This window comes from Sciurus carolinensis, chromosome 10 (assembly GCF_902686445.1).
Source record: "Sciurus carolinensis chromosome 10, mSciCar1.2, whole genome shotgun sequence".
NCBI classification, from domain to species: Eukaryota; Metazoa; Chordata; class Mammalia; order Rodentia; family Sciuridae; genus Sciurus; species Sciurus carolinensis.
In genome coordinates, this window is record NC_062222.1 from 113827393 (window position 1) to 113850107 (window position 22715).

General features: G+C 35.5%; 1 pseudogene; it reads right to left on the reverse strand.

Annotated features, from left to right (window-relative positions):
* Positions 1-4867: 4867 nt before the first annotated feature.
* Positions 4868-5755, reverse strand: LOC124994106 (40S ribosomal protein SA-like; annotated as a pseudogene).
* Positions 5756-22715: the final 16960 nt, after the last annotated feature.

Sequence of the window (22715 nt, forward strand, 5' to 3'; positions counted from 1 at the left end):
AAGAAGAAACATTTATATTGTCTTGTAGTCTTACATTAATTATCTTCACCCCAGCATCTTATTTGACCTTGTGTGTGTGCGCGCATGTACATGATAGAGTGAGTGCTAATAACTATCAGTTAGTTAGCTTTCAATCTTGAGAAATTGCTCTATTGTTTCTTATAAGACAGTCAGAAACAAATTCTCTTGGTTTTTACATACTTATGATGTATGCCTATGATGTTTTTATACACTTTTATTCTTTAAGCATAGTTTTGTTGGATAGAGAACTCCTGATTGACCATTTTTTCTTTAAGCGATTTTTTTTTTTTTTTTTTTTTTTTTGTGGTGAGGGGGTGTTCCAGGGCTTGGACCTAGAGACCTTTGACCACTGAGCCAAATCCCTGGTCCTTTTTTTTTTTTTACTTTGAGACATGGTCTCACTAAGTTGCTTAGGGCCTCACTAAGTTGCTACAGCTGATTGAACTTTCAATCTTCCTGCCTCAGCCTCCCTCTTTCAGCTTTCTGAATATGCTGTCACACTGCATTTTGGACAACAAGGTTTCTCACCAGAGTTCAGGTATTAATCTTATTGTGGTTTTCTCTTTGCCTCTTTTGTTTTAAATGCTTTTAAGTATGATATAACTATGTGTTGGTCTCTACTTTTACTCCACTGAAGCCCACTAGAGTACTTGGAAACATGTTTAATATATTTTAACCATAATAGAAAAATTTACAACCATTATTTCTTGAATATCTCTGTGCTCCTTTTTTTCCTGTTCTACTGACATTTAGACTACATGTATATTTCTGTGCAATTAATATGCTACATTTATCTATGTCTCAGTTTATTATTTTACCATTTTTTCCTATGTCTGTTTTCAAATATGATAAACTTTAGCAATCTATCTTCAAGTTACTTGATTTTTTTTTTTGATGATGGTTCAAATTCATTGTTAATCTCAAAAATTATTTCACTTCTGCTATTATACTTCTAACTATAGAATTCCCATTTGGTTCTTTTTAAAATAATTTTTATCTTCTATTAATATTTTCTATTGGATAAGACTTTGTCATCACACCTTTCTTTCCTTATTAAAACATGACTTCTATTAATTTCTGAACTTAAGTACTATAATAAAATACCACTACTTTGAAGTGTAGGTTAAATCCAATATCTCCCAGATAGGCTTGGAAAAAGAAGTAAATTGTGGGTTATGGCTCAAATCCAAATGATATCCATGGGAAGTTTCTACTGCCCAGTTATAGTTCTTGTTCTTTCAATAAGATAGAGTATGTATGGGCATGTATGGGCGCTGTTCCTCCATACTGTTCTAAGCCTGTTAACTTGATTATTCTTCTACTGACTAAGTGGATTACTTCATTGCAGTCTATTTCATCTTCTCTCTATCAAGCTTCTGATATAAACCCCAGAGGTTTAGTTTAGGCGTGTGCAAGGTGACTTCAGATGACAGTGGATTTAGCAGGGATCCCTTTGTCTATCTCATTCCTTGCCTACATTCAGATGGTAAAATCTGCTGTTTACTGATTATTGTATCAGTAATACCCTGAGGAATAGATTACTGCAGACACTGACTTAATTAAATTTGGGCTTCCTTACAAGAATATTTATTGAATGTTGTTGTGACACCTGGAGGGCTCTTTTCTTGATTCCCGCTGGTAAACTATCTGGCCTGAGATACAGTTTATAACTCTAGTGAAGTACCTCTCTCTTCTTATTTGCTTTATGCCACTCCTTCATTGTTTTAGAAAGTACCTTCCTGGTTGAATCTCCTAGACTCATTCTTTGGGAAGAATTTTGGAGCTCTGGTTTGTTTCTACTTTTTTTCCTTTGGGCAAAATTTCTAATCCTTGGCTTTGGTACTTGGGGCATGCTCTTCCTTGAGTGGCATCCCTCTTTGAAGAGCTAGGCGCTGGGATCAGTGTTAGGTAGACATTGGTGTTCTCACCATGCTACTGCTGGCATGAGAACTTTCCTTTGCTTTATAATCTAGAATGAAGGCATACTGTTATGAGTAAACAATAGAATGCTTCATTTTTGATGGAACTTCAACCCATGAGTTAGGTCCCCTATGAAGAAATGAATTCCTACCTCTTGGCCACACTTGCTAGGAGCATAGCCTCAGGAACAGGTAGTGTGGGGTGGGGTGAATGATACTAAGGACCTCAGCTGCATCATAGCAGAAGTCCTTTGTTCTTGGCTGATGCTGTCTTAAATGAAACTTACATCAAGATAGGAGAGTTAAGAGTTGGTTATCATTCAAATGCTAAAGACTGATTGTTCTTGTTCTTACATACCTTTCACGGTTTCCACTACTTTTATGAGTAGCAGCACATCCAGGGCACTCCTCACATTATCATTCTAGAAGTGGAATTTCTGCATCTCTATCCTATACAAAAAAATTGTTTCTCTCTCTATGTATTATATATATTTCCCTTTTTCTTTTTGTTTCTTCCTTCCCAATCATGCCTTCGGAGTTTCACCTTCCATAGGAAATTGGCTTGTCAATATTTCTTTGAATACAAGAACTCTGCTACATATTCTAAGGATTTTTCTGTTTTGTCTGGTTGTACTTGAAAGATTGTCCCAGTTGTTGAACAGTGGACTTTATGAAAATCAACATGATCTCATATTCATATATTTGTATTTTACTGTATTTTAGTACAGGGAGAGTTAGGACATTTAAGTGAACATGAACCTTCAAAAGAAGTGAGTTAGGTAATCAATCTCCTTAAATAAAAGTACATGACTTCTTATTATCCCTAGTTTTCATCATTTGGCTTTCATATTCAAGGAAATATCTGCCAATCATTTATAGTCACCTTATTACACAGCCACACATATTTGATATCTTTAATTTCATTTTTTGCATATGTTTTGAATGGAGTTGTTTTAATGCATTGAGTAGATAGTGACAAACCATAATTCTTAGTGATGTACAAAATAATTTGTACCTATACAATAGCAAAATTTTGAAATAATCATTAGTCTTTTCTAAAACCTTAGCATACGCAAAGCATGTTTTTCCTCATTTTTAAATTTATGATACAGAACATATAAAAATTCATTGGCCATAAAGCAAAATTTAAAATTAGAACAGTTTTATGAAAAATATTATTATATGTAAACTCCACAATGCTAACAACTTTTTTTGCAAACTTATATCCATATTTAAAATCATAATTCCTACCACCTTAGCAAAGAATATAACTCTATGACAATAAATGTAAGATAGTTAATTTGTTCTGACATCTAACTTTTTTGTTAATACTTAGAGATATTCCTTTGGGAACATAACTTGAAAATATTTTGATATCATTTTGTTTGGGAATGTAGGGATTACTTTTTACAATAAGTTCTCACATATCAGAAATGAACATTATTATTTTCTTGTAAGACAATGTTTGTGGATGCTTTCTTGTATGCTAATATTGACATGTTGAATGTACCTTTCATTTAACTCACATAGGCAATGTTTATGTTTAACCACAGATTCTGTGCTAATCCTGATATACTTTGGCAAACAGTGCTCTGAAAAGAGAAGATAATATTAAGATATATTAAAGGACATAATAAAATGAAAGAACCCAGCAGAGAACCTATGCTATATCCTAGCTGCAAACACTGTTTAGCCAGCTCTTATGAGCAGAGAACCAGCTAATACAAGGGGCAAGTGGACATTTTTTGTTATTTTCATGAATACTGTACTTATGAAGAGAGTATACCGATGGTATAAATAGGTTCTACTGATGTAGCCAGAAGAGGTAGATAGAATATCTAGTCCCAGAATACAGAATAGTTAATATTTCTGTACATGCAAGTCTCAAATAATATCAAGACCTAATAAGAAACTATATACTAGATAGCAAGCAAAACTAAGCAGTTTTTAAACTAGAAGTGTTAATATGATACTTAAATGTTGAATAAATATGTTGAAATCTGATATTTTGACTAAAAACAATGAGTTTATAAAATAATGTATGTCTTTAATTGACCTCTGATTAATTGAATTTAATTTTTAATTGACTTTAATTTTCTTCTTCAAATTTTTTGCCATATAAATCTGTAAATTTATATGGCAAATTTACTAGTACTAGTACTAAATTTTCTAAATGAACCTGAATCTATTTGAATGTACTGTTCCTGTGGAATTTTCTGGTATAATTGGTATAATACCCTCAATTTCACAGGGTAAGTTCATTTTTTAGGATGATTTTTTAATCATAAAACAACATAACAGTAAATTTAAGGTCCCCAATTAAATCATGTATATGATAAAAAAGACCCTATACTTCCCAGTTCTATATTAGAATAGGAGAGTATAAGTCATGAAAGCAGATTTCTGACATCCATCCTATAATTGTAGGAGGATAATGCCCAAACTATTCTGAATGAGTAAGCATTATGAACAGCAAAAGGAAAAAGGATAGAGTCATCCAAATCACAAAGCCTTTAGCTAAAACTGTCCATCAAAAATATGAAATTATTTGCTTAACTCAGTACTATTTTTCATTGTTCTTAAGAACTATTTTCAAGTTCTTAAAATTGTATGAAGAGCTCTTTATCATCTGGCCCTGACCTCCCTCCTCAGTCACATGCCTTTCTTGATGTTTATCTATGTCCCAAACTAATCCTGAACTTCCCTGAGGCATGCTGCATTTGCTGTCCTCATAGCTCTTATCCATGGTGTTTGTTCTTCCTAGCTCACTTCTCCAATATTTACTAGCAATTGTTTTTTCTTCTTTCTTCAAATCAGCTTAATTTTTAAAATTATTTTTCAAGAAAGTTTTTTTTTTTTTTAAGAAACTGGTGTTTATTTTCTGTAACCTTATTTCCATTTTGCTTAATAAGGGTCTACAGAACAGCTCAAGACCACTTGGTAGTTGTTCCTACCCACTCAGTGACCTGATCAGTGGGAGCTGTAGACCAGTCTTCAGTGACTGACTGGGCACTCCAGTCTCCAGTAGGGAACTGCTGGATAGGCACAGAGGGCACCTGCACACCTTCAGACCAGTCTGCAACCTCAGGTTGAGTAGCAGTGAACTCAGGAGCTGGAGCAGTCCGTTCACCCTGAAATGCGTCCTCAGTCACAGCTTTTTCAGCAGCAGCCTGCTCTTCCTTTTCAATGGTCTTCAGGATCTCTGTAGAAGTAGAGATCAGGCGTGACCTCCCACAGGTGTTCACAGGAAATGGTGCCACGCATGCACAGAACTTCTCGAGTCAGCATCCACCACATCAGACCCACAGAATGAGCTCCCTTATTGTTGCATGGAATGGCAATGTCCATGTAGCGCAGAGGAGAGTCCGTGTTACACAGAGCAGTGGTAGGCAGATTGACATAAGATGTTTCTGTAAGAGGCGGGTGGTCAGCCCTGGGATCAGTAACCACCAGGAGACGTGGCTCTTGGAAGGCTGCCTGGATCTGGTCAGTGAAGTTTCCAGGACTGAAGTTGACCAGCAATAGGAGTGGTTCCAGTGGCAGCAGCAAACTTCAGCACAGCCTGCTGGCCAGTATTCTTAGAGGATATGACACTGACATTGCAGGGTTTTTGATGGCAACAATGACACGAGCTGCCAGCAGAAGCTTCTCCCAGGTTCTCTTCAGATTCATGATGTATATGCCATCTCTTTTCTTTTGTAGATATATTGATCCATCTGTAAATCAAGGTTGGTGCTACCTAGGTGGGTTCCTGCTGCAAGGAATTTGAGGATATCCTCTTCCTTCATTTGCAAGACCTCAAGGGCTCCGGACATTGTGACAGTTTCCCTTTAAGTTATGACGGGAATCAAGAACAACTTGTATGGACCCCTCCCTGGGTAGCACGGTAAGCACTTCAGAGCTTTTTGATTGTGTATTTGCATCATACATTAATGATGCTGTTTAATTTAATCTTCCATAAAATCTATAATATGAGAATATGACCCATGGTTTTTAAACCAATTGTCACAAAGTTCACAGTTATTAAATGGAAGGCAGTTTTGTGGAATGTTCCATTTTCTCTTCTTCCCCCTTTATGCTGAAGAATGAAGAAAGAAAATGTTTCATATGCTATTTTTTTTTTTTTTTTTTTTTTTTTTTTTTTTTGCTGTTTTGGTGCAAAAACAAATGAATAAGAAACAGAACAAGAAAAACTATTCAAACTCAGTGGCATGAAACATCAACCATTTCATTACCATCCCATAGTCTGTGTGGCCACAAGCTTGAAAACAGATTTGGGTGAATTTTTCTGTGGTTGGCAGTATCTGAGGCTTCAGAGAAGTTCTTCTCACTTAGGAATGAGTTAAATCGTGGGAAATGGAACCATATGAAGGTTTCTTCACTAACATATTTGGTCCCTGACTAGGAAGACTCCAAGGTTGTGCTTAAAATGAACTGTTTATCATAGTGTCTGAATAGGGCCTGAGAAATTTGAACTTTCCCATATCATAGAAGCTATGAGTTTCCTACATAGTAGCATAAGGTTCTACATGGAAGTGTTTCAATAAGTAAAAAAGCAGGTGTGTGACCTTTTATGACCTGGCCTTAGAAATTTCACAGTATTACCACAACCATATTCTATAAATAGAAGCAATGCCAAGCTCTTCTATTGGTTGAAGCAATCACAAGCTTAAGTTTGACTTTAGGAGGACGAGACATGCTATATGTGAGGACACTTGTAGAATCTGTGGCCATGTTTCAAAATCATTATAGGTATTTCTTTTTCTAAAGATATGCCAAAGTTATCCTCATTATCAACAGTAGAATCAGGAAATGAACACAGCTTGTTAATGCTACAAATGTATTTTTCTCATGATCTTTGGTATTTTATTATTTTTTAAGAAATAGTGAAAGAGTAAGGATTATGTTTTACTATCAATTTTCATTGTATACTTAACATCTATTATAATTTTACATTTTGTCAACAAATAATACACAGCACAAAACTCAGAATTAGTTCAGAGAAACAAAACAGAAAACACATTTCTATGTCAAAAGTGTAGATAAGTATTAAAATATGAATGTGATTTAAAGGAATTATTTAAAATTGTTTTCTAATTTTATAAAAGAAACCAAGATAACTATATACCAATGGCCCCTTCAATCTCCTTATGTTTAACAATCTTCCCAAAATTCAGCCATCTATGATTATTTTCTATTTCAGAGTGAGGAAGAAGACAAAGAGTTTGAAGAAATGGATTATGGAGCAGTCTGAAAACTAACCACTATAAAATACATAATTCATTACTTGAAAATTGAGGATATGGTTCAAATTTTTTAATTTCACCAGTAAGAACAAGTAGTAAGAACAAGAGTTAAGTGATTTTAAATATGTCAAATTCAAATGATGTAGAGATGTTATATGCAGAGATTTTAATGTTATAGGTTTCTTGGGTTCAGAAAAATATCTAATTGGAAGGAGCTTAAACTGAGTAATGTACTTATAATCTTTTAATACATTGTAAAATATTTTCCATTGAAGAGTTTTAATATTTGCATAGGTATTATTTATATTTTGAAAAATTTAAGAACTTCAAGTAAAATATAATTTAATGCAATTTTAGTTACATTCAGCAGTGTAGTTACATCTTGATTAAAGTCATTATAAAGAAAATGTAATCATATACTGATTACCTCCCTCATTTGTCTTTGGGTTAAAGATCAGTTGATTTTTTTGTAATTATCTATAAGGAGATGTATCACCTATATGTACCTATATTGCTGTCTAAGTAGAGTTAAGGGGCTTGATTTGTGTGTTCATTATCTTTAAAAATATACAATGTAGTAGAATGTGTCTAAAATTGTATTGCAGTATTTTTTCCATTTTACTAGTCATTTTTCTTGAAGCAAACCTGAAAGAATTGCAGTAGAATCACTTCTAGTTGTCAATTTGGGGGAAGTACAACCTAGGGTTATTGTTTTCCTGCATGTTTGTGATTAATGACAATCTCTCACAGATCAGGTAAGTATCTGGATACTTCTACCTTAAACTGGACTTGGTTAAAAAAATTGTCATCTGAAAAATGTTAATTTTTTTGACAAGTCTTTCATATTATCATTACTACTGACAATATCGAGTGTTTTTATGTAAGGAAGTACTTAAAAGTCATTTAGGGTTAAACATTCTTTCTCAGAACTGTCACCCTGAACATCGTCCTGTTTCATTACTCCCCATGCTTCTTTATGTCTAACCTCCTGGGTATCTATAATAGCTCCTATGTTTCCATCTCCTACAGCTATCTTTAGACATGTGGTATGACTACCTTATGATTGATGTCTGTTCCCAGCAAGCACTTATCTCTAAAGAGCTGCTATTGTTTTTGTGAACACACAGTAAAATCTAAGTCAGACACTTGGTATACGCTAGATTTTCCTACTATCCACCTGCAAACTTTAAATATCACAGCTCTCTCCCTTATCCTTATCTATCAATAAGACCTAATTACTTGTAAAAACCATGGGTAAGTACTTTTTACTCTAAGTTTGGAAGCCTCAGTATAGGACAGTGATGGAGGAGAAAAATACAGGGTCAGAGTGGACAATGTTCACAATACAGTATGCATTTAATTCCCTGAGAGATACTCTATGAGTTGTTACTCTACTGGATAGAGAAAAACATTAGAAAAAAGAAAGAATGAGCTAAATACTCATGATTTCTAGTATGCTGCCATAAATATGAAGTCCTTCATTTCTGTTAAATAAGAAACCAATGATGATTCTGCTTACTGAAAACCATCTGTCTATATTCATCTGTATCAACAAATTCATCTGTATCAACAAACTTCTGGGCAATTTGCATTAGCACAAGCTGTTATTACTGTCTTTGCCAATGTTTAACAATGTCAGGTGATTTTTACATCTTCCCAGGCAGTATATTATATGAAATTCTCAATGACACATTTGATACCAACAGAAGACAATATTTTTATTCTTCACAGAATGGAAAATGTATTATAAATCTTATCATCAGTAAAATATATGCAGTAAAATGATTTCAGTTCTATATATGAATAATTTCATAATAGTTGTTTAATAATTTAAAATATTTATATTTCAGTTAACATTGTATTTAGTACTTTGCTTTTCTTCATTTTAATCAATCAAACAGGAGGTATTGCCTGTTCAAAGAAAGCATAATATATATTATGTACTTAGATTCTATACTAAGGAATTAACTAAGCAATCACATTTAAGTGTTTAAAAGGGTCATTATTTTTTAAAAATTAAGTATTCCAAGTGATAAATTAAAATGTCCTTACTTTCACATTAGAATTGATGCTGACAAACTGGAAAACATGAAAAGTGTGTGCAAGGATATGAGACTTGAATTATGACTGAAAGAAGAGAGTTCTCTGTTGAGTTAAAAAGAGAATTTATTTCTGTCCCCAAACAAGCAAGTTCTCAAATCAGGGACTAATATTGTAGACCCGCAAGATTTATTTTTAAATTAAAAAGTTTATTAAAATGTATATTTTTCTAGTTCATGAGAGTTTATTTTAAAAAGAATGAACTTCAATGTTTCTTAGTTTTGTTCAAACAGCATTACCATTGTTATACATATAATTTGTGTTATAAACATAGACAGGTATATTTTCATGTCTCAGAAAATATAAACCTTTCCTATATGTAAATAATATTACACCAAACATTTTTAAAAAGGTAGATTATTTTCATTTGAAAGCCAAATTTCTATAATTTTATTCTATGGGTTACACAAAAATTCATGCTCCATGATAGAAGTAATATCTCATTTTTTCTTCTTTTGCCTTATTACCAATTTTCTACATTTAACGTCACCTTTGCTAAATGGATTGGAAAGTGAATCATGAGAATAATTGCTCAGATACCTATTCCTCACCTATGGTTTGCCAGTATGTTCACATCATCACCGTCTTCTGATTCTCACTCATCCATTTACAGTCTTCATGAGCTGAATGTTGTGAAATAACACACTGCCTAACCATGGTTTGTAACATCATATCAATATGTTGCTGGTGTAGAATATCTTAAAAAATGAATCTAAAAAATAGAAAATAGAATTACTGACAAATAATTGAAAACCAGTGTTACATATTTAAAGAAATACATGCATGGTAAAACACAATGCAATATTTTATTTAATTGCACCAAATATTTTCAGTGTTGTAATTACTCACTGACCACCAAGCCTGCAAGACAGCTTTCCTCACCAGATTGTATCAGAAGCAAAATATAAGTTTTTGTCAATATGGTTTGAACAGTGGGATGTTCAATTTGATCCAGTCAGATTACCTCAAGGATATGCTTCTATTGATGTTTGCTACCATTCTGTTAAATTGAAATATGAAACTATGCAGACATCTAAATTTCAGATGTTTTATTTTCTTAAGAATATAAAGCCCTAAATTGGCATTTTACAGCAAGTGGAGGTTGCAATTGAGTACACAAATGAAAATCCAAAAACACTTGTAACTTCTTCACCATACATTTGTTACATGACTAATATGATGAATTTGCTTAAACTCTTTTTTTTTTTTTTGCGGTGCTGGGGATTGAACCCAGGGCCCTGTGCTTGCAAGGCAAGCACTTTACCAACTGAGTTATCTCCCCAGTCCGCTTAATCTCTTTTTGAATTTTATTTTTGTACTATAAAAATATGTTAAAAATTAATTTTACCATTGTTTCAATTTCTTCCTTTTTTAGAAATGTCCTTTTCTTCATTATTAGTACAAAATTCTTAGTCCCTAAAGTCTTTGCAGAAAAATTCTGCTAACAAACAAATGACAATTACAATAAAAGATTCCCAATAATTATTGCTGATAATAAAGACATAAGGCTCATATTTGGTGCAATACAGTTGTATGATTTTGCTATTTTATTACTTAAATGTTTGAGATATTGTCCTTTATGCAGTAATTAGCAGCCAAAATGAAGATACTGAATACACATGAAACATACTATTTTGTATAAAATATATACTTAGCACTTTGAGGAGCGCAGATATTTGCAATGACTATGTCCCTGGCTGGACATATCTTTTTCATAGTATTCTAATCCTATCTTATAAGTGTAGGTAGAAAAATGTATCTATATGACCCATTTCTCTACCCCATCACACTACACACATGTAACTTAATGATGCTGAATGTTAACATTTCTGGTGAATCAGTCTTATAAAATTACTTTTATGAGAAAAACATATCAACATAGATTTCTCTTCAAGACAGCAGGCATTTTTTAGTTATATGTGGATCATATAATTTTTATTTGGAATTGATTTTTAAAACAATTTTCTAAACTGCTTTCTAGGGAGTGAAAAAGGAAGCTTTCTGTTATAGTCATTAATCCTTTTAATTGTCAGAGGATTTTGTTTGACTTTGGCATTAATAATGAAGATCATCACGTTTTTAGTGCCATTAGATATGAGAAGACTTAGCAGACATCTTGGACACTATCTGCTGTGAAGTTAATGACATGAAACACTAGAAATGAACCATTGCTGTTTGCCAATCGAAGTCTTCTATATTGAATAGAAAGAAAAAATATATATAAGAAGAGAGATTGATTGATCTTTGGTTCTGACTTGAAATCCACAGTAGGGAGTATATCAAAGACCAGGAATCACCAAAATGTTTGTATAAAAGGAAACAGAGTTGGATATAAATCTCAGAAAACAATGTTAACAAACAGGTTTGTCTCACAACAATCTATGTATAGACTGGGGCTTCTGAGTCCCTTTAATACATTAAACTTGTCTTTTAAGAAAAGGGGCTTTCAAGCAACCACTCATCTATCTTTTGTCTCTAAAAAATTCCCCCCACCCCCAACCCCCAATGGTGCTGGGGATTGATCCCAGGGCCTTATGCGTATGAGGAAAGCACTCTACCAACTGAGCTATATCCTCAGTCCTGTCTCTGTAGTTTTATATGAAAATTTTTTATATGTAAAAAAAATTTAAATAAAGACAATTGTATGTGTGTCAGGAAAAAAGAAAAAGAAAGGGGGCTTTGATCCTTTTATTTATGTATTCTTATTGAAAGATTAGTAAATTTTTGAGGAAAAATTTCACATAGGAAGAGAGAAGAAATTCCCCTTTAACCATTCCTATTGCAAGCCAAATGTTGTCCCAGGCACTTCAAAGAGATTGCCTCATCTACATTTTTTTTTTATTGTAAACAAATGGGATACATGTTGTTTCTCTGTTTGTACATGGCGTAAAGGCATACCATTTGTGTAATCATAAATTTACATAGGGTAATGTTGTTTTATTCATTCTGTTATTTTTTCCCTTCCCCCCCCACTCCTCCCACCCCTCTTTTCCCTCTATACAGTCCTTCCTTCCTCCATTCTTGCACCAGTCCCTAACCCTAACTCTAACCCTAACACTAATCCCTCCCACCCCCCATTATGTGTCATCATCCACTTATTAGCGATATCATTCGTCCTTTGGTTTTTTGAGATTGGCTTAACTCACTTAGCATGATATTCTCCAGTTTCATCCATTTGCCTGCAAATGCCATAATTTTATCATTCTTTATGGCTGAGTAATATTCCATTGTATATATATACCACGGTTTCTATATCTATTCATCAATTGAAAGACATCTAGGTTGGTTCCACAATCTGGCTATTGTGAACTGAGCAGCTATGAACATTGATGTGGCTCTATCTCTGTAATATGCTGATTTTAAGTCCTTTGGGTATAGGCCAAGGAGTGAGATAGCTGGGTCAAATGGTGGTTCCATTCCAAGTTTTCTAAGGAGTCTCCACACTGCTTTCCAAAGTGGCTGCACTAATTTGCAGACCCACCAGCAATGTATGAGTGTACCTTTCTCCCCACATCCTCGCCAACACCTGTTGTTGCTTGTATTCTTGATAATCGCCATTCTAATTGGGGTGAGATGGAATCTTAGGGTGGTTTTGATTTGCATTTCTCTTATTACTAGAGATGTTGAACATTTTTCCATATGTTTGTTGATTGCTTGTACATCTTCTTCTGTGAAGTGTCTATTCATTTCTTTAGCCCATTTGTCGATTGGATTATTTGCATTCTTGGTGTAGAGTTTTTTGAGTTCTTTATAGATACTGGAGATTAGGGCTCTATCTGAAGTATGATTGGCAAAGATTTTCTCCCACTCTGTAGGCTCTTTCTTCGCATTGCTGATAGTTTCCTTTGCTGAGAGAAAGCTTTTTAGTTTGAATCTATCATAGTTATTAATTCTTGCTTTTATTTCTTATGCTATTGGAGTCCTGTTGAGGAAGGCTTGTCCTAAGCCGACATGTTGAAGCTCTGGACCTACTTTTTCTTCTATAAGATGCAAGGTCTCTGGTCTGATTCCGAGATCCTTAATCCATTTTGAGTTTAGTTTCGTGCATGGTGAGAGATATGGGTTTAATTTCATTCTGTTGCATATGGATTTTCAATTCTCCCAGCACCATTTGTTGAAGAGGCTATTTTTTCTCCATTGCATATTTTTGGCCCCTTTGTCTAGTATGAGAAAATTGTATTTATTTGGATTTGTGTCCGTGTCCCCTATTCTGTACCATTGATCCACCTTTCTATTTTGGTACCAATACCATGCTGTTTTTGTTACTATTGCTTTGTAGTAGAGTTGAAGATCTGGTATTGCGATAACCCCTGCTTCACTCTTTCTGCCAAGGATTGCTATTGCGATACCCCCTGCTTCACTCTTTCTGCCAAGGATTGCTTTAGTTATTCTGGGTTTTTTATTCTTCCAGATGAATTTCATAATTGCTTGCTCTATTTCTGTAAGGTACATCATTGGGATTTTAATTGGAATTGCATTGAATCTGTATAGCACTTTTGGTAGTATGGCCATTTTGACAATATTAATTCTTCCTATCCAAGAACATGGGAGATCTTTCCATCTTCTGAGGTTTTCTTGAATTTCTTTCTTTAGTGTTCTGTAGTTCTCATTGTAGAGGTCTTTCACCTCTTTTGTGAGATTGATTCCCAAGTATTTTATTTTTTTCGATGCTATTGTGAATGGGGTAGTTTTCCTAATTTCTCTTTCTGAAGATTCATCGCTTATATATAAAAATGCCTTAGATTTATGTGCATTGATCTTATATCCCGCAACTTTACTGAATTCACTAATGAGATCTAAAAGTTTTCTGGTGGAATTTCCTGGTTCCTCTAAGTATACAATCATATCATCAGCAAATAGGGATACTTTGAGTTCTTCTTTTCCTATTCGTATCCCTTTAATTTCTTTGGTCTGTCTAATTGCTCTGGCTAGAGTTTCAAGGACGATATTGAAAAGAAGTGGTGAAAGGGGGCATCCCTGCCTTGTTCCAGTTTTTAGGGGGAATGCTTTCAGTTTTTCACCATTTAGAATGATATTAGCCATGGGCTTAGCATAGATGGCCTTTACAATGTTAAGGAATGTTCCCACTATCCCTATTTTTTCTAGTGTTTTGAGCATGAAGGGGTGCTGTATTTTATCAAATGCTTTCTCTGCATCTCTTGAAATAATCATGTGATTCTTGACTTTAAGTCTATTGATATGGTGAATGACATTTATTGATTTCCTGATGTTGAACCAACCTTGGATCCCTGGGATGAAACCCACTTGATCATGGTGCACTATCTTTTTAATATGTTTTTGTATGCAATTTGCTAAAATTTTGTTGAGAATTTTTGCGTCGATGTTCATTAAGGATATTGGTCTGAAATTTTCTTTCCTTGATGTGTCTCTGTCTGGTTTAGGTATCAGGGTATATTGGCTTCATAGAACGAGTTTGGGAGGGTTCTCTCCTCTTCTATTTTATGGAATACTTTGAGAAGTATTGGAATGAGCTCTTCTTTAAAAGTTTTGTAGAACTCGGCTGAGAACCCATCTGGTCCTGGACTTTTCTTTGTTGGTAGGCTTTTGATGACTTCTTCTATTTCATTACTTGAAATTGGTCTATTTAAATAGTGTATGTCCTCCTTGTTCAGTTTAGGCAATTCATATGTCTCTAGAAACCTGTTGATATCTTCGAAATTTTCTATTTTGTTGGAGTATAGATTTTCAAAATAGCTTCTAAATATGTTTTGTATTTCAGTCGTGTCTGTTGTGATATTTCCTTGTTCATTCTGAATTTTAGTGATTTGGGTTTTCTCTCGTCTTCTCTTTGTTAGTGTGGCTAAAGGTTTATCAATTTTGTGTATTTTTTCGAAGAACCAACTATTTATTTTGTCATTTTTTTGTATTGTTTCTTTTGTTTCAATTTCGTTGATTTCAGATCTGAGTTTAACTATTTCCTGTCTTCTACTACTTTTGGTGTTGGTCTGTTCTTCTTTTTCTAGGGCTTTGAGCTGTAGTGTTAGGTTGTTTATTTGTTGAGTTTTACTTCTTTTATTAAATGCGCTCCATGAAATAAAATTTCCTCTAAGAACTGCTATCTCTAAGAATTTTTTAATTTCCTTCCTAATATCTTCTATTATCCATACATCATATAATAGCATATTGTTTAATCTCCAGGTGTTGGAGTAGTTTCTGTTTTTTACTCTTTCATTTATTTCTAACTTCAATCCATTATGATCTGATAGAATACAAGGTAGTGTCTCTATCTTCTTGTATTTGCTAACATTAGCTTCGTGGCATAATATATGGTCTATTTTAGAGAAGGATCCATGTGCTGCTGAGAAGAAAGTGTATTAGCTCTTGGTTGGATGGTATATTCTATAAATGTTAAGTCTAAATTATTGATTGTGTTATTGAGATCTATGGTTTCTTTGTTCGATTTTTGTTTGGAAGATCTGTCCAGTGGTGAGAGAGGCGTGTTAAAATCACCTAGTATTATTGTGTTACAGTCTATTTGCTTTCTAAAATTGAGAAGGATTTGTTTGACATACATGGATGAGCCACTGTTTGGGGCATAGATATTTATGATTGTTATATATTGCTGATTTATGGTTCCCTTACGCAGTATGAAATGTCCTTCTTTATCCCTTCTGATCAACTTTGGTTTGAAGTCCACATTATCTGAAATGAGGATGGATACTCCAGCTTTTTTGCTGAGTCCATGTGCATGGTATGTTTTTCCCCATCCTTTTACCTTTAGTCTATGGGTATCTCTTTGTATGAGGTGAGTCTCTTGCAGGCAACATAGTGTTGGATCTTTCTTTTTAATCCAATCTGCCAGTCTATGTCTTTTGATTGATGAATTCAGGCCATTAACATTCAGGGTTATTATTGAGATATGATTTGTATTTCCAGTCATTTGGTTCATATTTAAAATTTTATTTATTTATTTATTCATTTTTTGACACAACTTGGTTCCTCCTTTATTTGACAGTTCCTTTAGGATAATTCCTCCCTTTGCTGATTTGCTTCTTTGTTTTTTATCTCTTCCTCATGGAATATTTTGCTGAGAATATTCTGTAATGCTGGCTTTCTTTTTGTAAATTCTTTTAGCTTTTGTTTATCATGGAATGATTTTATTTCATCGTCAAATTTGAAGGTAAGTTTTGCTGGGTATAAGATTCTTGGTTGGCATCCATTTTCTTTCAGAGCTTGAAAAATGTTGTTCCAGGCCCTTCTAGCTTTTAGGGTCTGGATTGAAAAATCTGCTGATATCCGTATTGGTTTCCCCCTGAATGTAATTTGGTTCTTTTCTCTTACAGCCTTTAAAATTCTGTCTTTTTTTGTATGTTAGGTATTTTCATTATAATGTGCCTTGGTGTGGGTCTGTTGTAATTTTGTGTATTTGGAGTCCTATAAGCCTCTTGAACTTGATTTTCCATTTCATTCTTCAGATTTGGGAAATTTTCTGATATTATTTCATTGACTAGATTGTTCATTCCTTTGGTTTGTTTCTCTAAGCCTTCCTCAATCCCAATAATTCTCAAATTTGGCCTTTTCATGATATCCCATAGTTCTTGCAGTTTCTGTTCATGATTTCTTACCATCTTCTCTGTTTGTTCAACTTTGTTTTCGAGGTTAAATATTTTGTCTTCAATATCTGAAGTTCTGTCTTCCAGGTGTTCTATCCTATTGGTTATGTTTTCTATGGAGTTCTTAATTTGGTTTATTGTTTCCTTCATTTCAAGGATTTCTGTTTGTTTTTTTTTCAGTATCTCTGTTTATTGAAATGATCTCTTGCTTCTTGTATTTGGTCTTTTACCTGTTGATTGGTGCGATCATTTAATGCCTGCATTTGCTCTTTCATCTCATCATTCAATGCCTGCATTTTCTCTTTCATTTCATCGTTTGCTTCCCTGATCATTTTAATTATGTACATTCTGAACTCCCTTTCTGTCATTTCTTCTGCCATGCTGTCATTGGATTTTACTGATGTAACATCTAGATTTGTTTGGGGCATTTTCTTCCCTTGTTTTCTCATATTGTTCAGGAATCAGTGGGTCATTAAGATATTGCAGATTTCCTCTATCGACTTATAATGTCCCTGAAGATTGCTAGTATATCCCTCTTATCCTTCAGTAGCCTGAAGTCTTGGAGGAAGTTGATAATGTGGAGCTCCACGAAGAAGCTGCCTCTCTAGGGGTGGTGACCCTCAGGTGGGGTATATTCCCTGCTAGTGGGCAGAGGTGCCTCCACTTGTTGACCAATGGTCATCCAATGGGGAACTAGGCTGCGGGCTGAGGCAAGGCCTGTTTGTGCCTGTGTCTCTGGTTTTACCGTCCCTGTGGGAAAACCTCACCCAGCATGGAAGACTCACCCGGTGAGGACGTCTTGTTGGTCAGTTCCCCTCCTAGAGGTTCCCCTCAATCTACAACTTCTGCGTGGGCTGGGCTGTCTTCCTCTGCAACGTTCCTAGGGGCCCAGACCTACCTCCTCGGCCTGGGAGCCTCACCCTTCGCAGGCGAGTCTCCTTAGGCTGCTTCTCCCAGAGAATCTGCCCGCAGTCCTGGAAACTTCGCTCTGCCTGTAGGCGTGTCTCTGTGGGGCTCTTCCAGCCAGAAGGCACCTAGCTCCTGGGACCCTGCTCTGCACCTAATCGCCTGGCTATGCGGCCCCTCCTCTGAGCTGCCACCTGGAGCCCTGTACAATAGCTCCGAGACCCAGAGACCCGCCACACACCTCTTCCTCTGGACAGCTGCCCGGTGTTCCAACGCAGTCACTAGGAGTCCAAGCAACTCACTTTGCGTCTCCTCCTCCCGCCAACCGCCCGTAGCCCTAGGCAGTCACTCTGAGTCCAAGTGACCTGCCCTGTTCCTCCTCCTCCTTGGGGTAGCCCCCCGGGTGTTCAGGAGCAGTGGCTCTGAGACCAAGTGACCCACCACACTCCTCCTCCAGGCAGGCCACCGGTATTCAGGAGCAGTCGATTTGAGTGCAATCAACTCACCACTCGCCTCCTCCTCTGGCAACCGCCTGTAGCTCTGATGCAGTCACTACTAGACCAAGCGACCCGCCGCAGTTCTCCTCTTCCTCCAGGCAACCCCCTGGTGTTCAGAAGTGATTGTTCTGAGTCCAAAGAGCTCGCCAGCAGCTCCTCCTCAGGCAGCCGCCCAGAGCCCCAGTGGTCGCTCCAAGTCCAAACACTGTGCTGAGCCGCCTCCTCTAGGATGATCCCAGTTGTCCGTGTTTACTGCTCCTGTGGGGGGAGGGGCGTCTCGCCGAGCAACTCTATTTCACAAAGTTCCCTGCTTTCTGGGGCTACTGCCCCATCCGGGATGCCTCCCCAAAGGGAGAGACTCACCCAGCGGCTTTGAGTTGGTCCCAAGTCTCTCACTATCTCCTCTTTTGAATCTTGCGTCCTGGAACAACATGAAATGCAGCCGCCCTCTAGTCCGCCATCTTAAAAACCTCTCTCATCTACATTTTTTGAAAACTTAACCTACATGGAAGCTAATGTTTCTGAAGTGTGAAAGAGAGTTTTCTGATCCTTCAAATCCACCCCACAGTTCCCAACTGGCTTTTCCTATGTACTTAGAGCTTCCGAGTCCTCTGATCTGTGATCGGCCACAGCCAGCAGGGAATCTGTGCACAAGATTTCAGGAGTGAGGCCAAGAATTTCACCCATCTTGCTTCTTCAGTAAGTAACTATGTCCTAAACCGCTGATTCGAACCAAGCTTGGACTACTTAGGATTATTTTCTTCTGATTTTGAGTAATGTACCCTCCCTTCTCTCTGAGACTTGGCAGTATTGCAGAGATTGCTGGGAATTTCACAGCTTGCTTCACTATTTGGTGTGCATCTCCCCCCGCACCTAACCCACTCTCCAAGAATTAGCCTCCTCTTTGTGTTCTGTTGGTTTCTGTAGAGGCCAGACCTATTTACAAACTTTTGAGAATTAGAAAAACTTGACTAACACTGTTTCCATAACTTGTGTAAATAGAAATTGTGTCCCCAAATTTCTGTGAATATTAAAAAAGTTCTTGGTTTTATATCTTTGTTTCTGGACTCCTACTTTTATAAATTAGTTTATTTACAATATTGTTATTAACTGCTCCCAGGCATTGTTTCTCACTATGTTGGATAGTTTTCTACTTGATTTACATACACTCATGTTCACACAGACACAAACACACAAGACGTCAGTGCCTAAAAGACCTGCTAATGAGCAGGAAAATGAGAAAGCACTGGGAAAATATTATTGCCACAGATGCAAATACTACTTATATACTAGAGATTCCTGTGGCGGATTTTTGGTTGGTTATTATTATTTTTTCCAGCATTGGTGATTGAACTCAGAGGGATTCTACCTCTGACTTGTACCTGCATCCATTTTTCAGCCATTTTGAGATAGGGTCTTACTATTTTGGTCAGCCTATCCTTGAACTCATGATTCCCCTGCCCCAGTCTCCTAAATAGCTTGGATTCCTGGCTTTTGCCACCATGTCTGATGGAATTCCTTTTCTTATAAGCTCTTTGTTTGCCCCTTACTGGAATTTTTACTGGTTTCTTCACACTTTTTATGTCCTAACTGCATATTTCATTTCTCCTACCATTCTTTCCTCTTCAGTTGTGTTTTCTGTGCTCTTATCTTATATCAGTCCAGATCTCTTCATGCTTCTACCCCAAGAAACTAAAAATTAAATGAATTTAATTTAATTAAAATCAAGTGTATGCACCATTTTCCAGCAAATTAAAGATATCTTCCATGCAACAGAATCTCTCTTCCTAAAATACCTACCATGTACATTCTACATTTATAATTTTCTATGATATATATATGTTATACATGTACAATCATGTATAACACATGTGTGAATGTGTATGTGGAGAGGTTTCCTCCATCAACTGATTACTTAGATGACAAAATATGGATTCTTTCTTTGAGATAGTACATAAAATCATCCATTTTGAAAGTCTGCTTATCTTATGCTGTTGTACTTGAATTCTGTCTGAATTTCTAACCGAAGATACTAAAACCAAAGAATGTAGGAAAAACACCACCTAGCTTTTTAAATACTAAAAATTAAATTCATAAAGGTGAAGGTTTCCAGTAGAGAAGTCACTCATAAGAGTAAGTGGAGACTATTCATCCATACAGGGTCTCCCACCAGCTCCTCTGGTTGGCTCTGTTTTCTTGCAGGTTCATGCTACAGTGTGAAAAGTATGGAGGATCAGTTTGGGCAACTGTAAAAAAACCACAGATGGGTGGCTTAAACAATGGAAAATTATTTTATCATAGTTCTGGAAGACAGAAAGGTAGATAAAGGCATCAATAGTTTTATTCTTCTGAGACCTTTCTTCTTTACTTGCAGTTGATCACATTCTTGCTGTATCCTCATAGGGACATCTAATCTCTTATATTAGGTTAGTGCCTATTCACATAACCTTATTTTACCCTAAGAACCAATTTATGGGCCGTATCTACCAATAAAGTCACATTCTGAGTTATAAAGTCACATATGAATGCAAGGAGGCACAGTTTGGCCCATTACACGTCTTCCAACAACTAAGCATTATACATATTGACATTTTCTGATAATTTTGAACAAAGTAATGATTATAATTTCCATTAGTCAAGATTGTTTTAAAATGCTTATCTTTGAGTCAACTACTGTTTGAAAGATGAAACACTATGTGGACAAGTACTTTCTTAATGAAGTACTTTATTAATGAAGGAATGGTCATTCCCTCTTGAACAACATGAACTGAATGCTGAAGGGAAGATTTAAGAGGAAATCATCAGATTCTTATAAAATCACTGGGTTAAAGCAGATCAGGCAGATAGAAGCAGTGGATATTCACTATAGTTCACTGCATTCACTGCTAATAATTTAATATATATTTTGACTCCCATAATATACACTTAAAAATTCCCATTCTTACAAAATGCAATTATTTCATATGCATTTTATAATATATTATACTTTCTTCTCATTTTTCAAAGCATCTAGAATTTCTTCCAAACTTCCAGATGCAGCTTCTTATATCCAGAATCTTAAACTGGGTAATATATTGAACTAAACTCCAGCACATTAAATATTCAAAGGCAGAGGTAAAATAAGATATCTGAAAAGAAGTCTCACATTTGGAATAGGGAAGAGAAAAAAACACATGGAAATATAAACTTTTGGTACTACTGATTATATCTTGCTTGAAAGCTTCCATAATAACACGCCCTGATGAACAAGTTTGTTTCTTGGTCAGTCAATATGGAAAGCTGTACACTCTTTGTTGGAATCCACCTTGTTTTTAGTTTCTGGAGAACACCTGTAAGAAATATATGCCATTATTTTATTATCCAACAACTTCAGGTTTCTGACTCTAATCCTAGAAATTACCTTAGAAATAGAACAAAACTTTTGCTGACCAGGCTTAAAGTTTCTCTGAAAGTTCAATACCTTTAAATTTAGATGTTCTGACTAATTGACTTCTGTACCATAGATTAATATGAAAGCCAGGGATCATATGAAATCAAGGCTCCTAAATCCAAACCACACACATCTTGGATGTTTCTTCTAAAAAAAAGAAAAAGAAAGAAAGAAAAAGGAAAAGGAAAGGAAAGAAGTACATATCATACATGTATGTATATACACACAGGTATGTATAAATAATATACATGTATGTATTTATTTGTATATCACTCAGTGCATCTTTTTAGTCTTCATTGTTATGATCTTCAGTTTTCTCTGTCTTGGAGCAATGTAAAATCTCAGGCCAGAGAGGGAGGCATAACACACCTCTATTCTATGTCCATGATGCTTAGCAGAGCTGACTCTTTAAAGTTTAGGCAGCCGTCATTTTTTTCAGGCATAGTTGTAATGTTGCCACAAAGAATCAGAAAAAAGTGTGAATATCAGATTTCTCCTGATCCCAATCGTGTTTGGGGCTCTGTCTTCATTTCTTTGAATTTCCTCATGCATTGTTATCAGACTTTCATTTGTCTCAGTTTGAAATAACCTCTCTTGGAGAGCACATATTCTCCCCTTTGTATTATGAATAGTCTCATATTTTATGACAGGACACATTGGAACATCCTTGTAAGTGGGAAAATTTTCTGCTGTCTTTGCTTGGGTAGATGACTATTTAATATATAAATTTCATCATTCAATGATATTTTCAGATTGCCACTTAGAAAAAGAACTCCAGATCTACATGACTCCTCAGTTAATTAATCTAATTATATGTGCTAGGGGTTGCCATTAGCAGTACCACAATACTAGTTATAACTGATTCATTCAGGAACATTTGATAGAAATTCTACTCAACTAAATTAATAACTAAAATATTATCAATGTAAGCTAGTGAGTATTTAACATTCAGCTCATGAAAAGTATCAATGTTATATAAATGTATAAGCTTTACTTACATGATAGCACAAAAATTATAAATG